General features: G+C 38.4%; 1 pseudogene; it reads right to left on the bottom strand.

The window, feature by feature from the left end:
- Nucleotides 1-1490: 1490 nt before the first annotated feature.
- Nucleotides 1491-1590, bottom strand: LOC116885984 (annotated as a pseudogene).
- Nucleotides 1591-1937: the final 347 nt, after the last annotated feature.

Raw genomic sequence — 1937 nt, 5'->3', positions numbered from 1 at the left:
AGAACAAATAAGATAAATTCCAGGGCTGGGAATGGGTTACATCCATTGGGCTTGTTTGCCAGTGGGGCTCCAATAGGCTATTGTTGATGCTATCAGCTACCCTCCAGAATATTACAATAAGAGCCTATCGCTGAAGATGTCATATACTTGAATCATAGAACGTGGAGAGATAAAGCTGGTGCTAACCTGGAAGCTTGATCCACACTGGCTAGCGTCCACCGTGCTGGAAGGTGCCGTGCACACTACTACAGGAGAAAAGTCATCATCCGTCTTGCTCGGTGTGAATCCGTGTGAGCTCCAATAACAACTGGCCTGGAGAGATATGACTGCTGATACAATGGTGGCACAGATGTTATAGGAGTGACCACACACTTTCTGATTGGATGTAAGAACTGCTCCATAGGATGAAACCAATATTTGGCATCATTAATGGGGCCAAAACCCCATGCACTATGATATGTCATAGATGCTAGAGAGGAAGTTACCACTATTACTCTGCTAAATGATCATAGTATTAAAACAATTCCAAATGGCTCAGTGGTATAGCCACATATTAATGCTTCTCTCAGCCTTTGTCAAGGAAGCTTATTCTTGTAGTAAACAGCAATTAACATGGACACACACAACTGGTCAACCTGCAAAGAACAAGAGGCTATGGAATGCTCATCCTTAAATGGGAAATTTTTTCTCAGCAAAGAAAATATTTTATAAATAGGCCAAAGTGATGAAAAGACATTAAATATGTATCATTGAAAAAATATACACAAAAAACAGATCATTAAATAAAATCTACAATTAGAAAACATTATAAGTTTAATTATATTTTAATCTAATTGAACTACCCCATGATCTTTGTTTTGAAAAAAAATGAATCATATTTAAAATGTTGCTAAGAATGTAATTCTCTTTTTAATTGAAAATCTTTTATGCAATATAATCTGATTACAATTTCCCCACCCCCCCCAGTCCTCCCAGTTCCTCCCAATGTCCCTCCCTATCCAAATCCAAACCCTTTCTGTCTCTCCTTAGAAAAACAAATGGGCATCTAAGGAATAACACTAAAATAAGATAAAACAAAACCAAATCAGAATCGGACAAAACAAAGAAACAGATGAAAAAGAGACAAAGAAAAGGCACAGGCAACACATATAGATGAGAGACACATGTGTTCACAGACAGAAATCCTATAAAAACACAAAAACGGAAGCTGTAATATATGCACAAAAGACCTATATGGTAAATAAACAAACAAATAAATAAATAAATAAATGTTTGGCTTTTAAATAAATAAATAAAGGCCTTGCCTCAACATTATGAAACGAAGAATGTTCAAAGATGCCATTGAGTTTGTTTTGTGTTGGCCATCTGTTGCTGGGCATAGGGTCTACCCTTAAGAATTGTTTGTTTTTCCAGTGAGACTCCCTTTGGAGAAAATTTATTTATCATTTGCAAGTGAATATCAATTGGAGATAACTTCAAGGCTAAGGGAAAAAAATATGGCAAGATTCATGAATATGAGTGTCATCCTTGCACAGGGGCCATGTTAATCTCTGTGTTGTTCCAATCTTAGTGTGTGTGCCGCCAAAGCAATCGCTAAATGGTACATTTAGGTCATATCCTCTTCTCAAGATGAAGGTGCCCATTGACAGGGAAGAGGGGACAGAAGGACTAAGAAACAGCGGTAGTGAATGACTACATGGAAACAGAATTTTCCAGACGCCACGGGGCAGATGCACTTATGAACTCACAGTGGTTGAGTCAGTAATGCCTAAGACCAGTGTAAGCTCAAGACAGACAAAACTTCAATGTGGAGAGGGTAGGTGGGTATGAAGTTCCGCCCCTAATGGAGGTGTGATTGATAATTGATAGCTTCTAGGAGAGAGGGTATTCTTTAAGCATGAGACCCCTGTTGTATCAATCAGAACTCTGGGGCTGTC

Source organism: Rattus rattus, chromosome 16 (genome assembly GCF_011064425.1).
Source record: "Rattus rattus isolate New Zealand chromosome 16, Rrattus_CSIRO_v1, whole genome shotgun sequence".
NCBI lineage: Eukaryota > Metazoa > Chordata > Mammalia > Rodentia > Muridae > Rattus > Rattus rattus.
The sequence above is the reverse complement of the archived record's forward strand: the minus strand, read 5'-3'. Positions and strand labels throughout refer to the sequence as shown.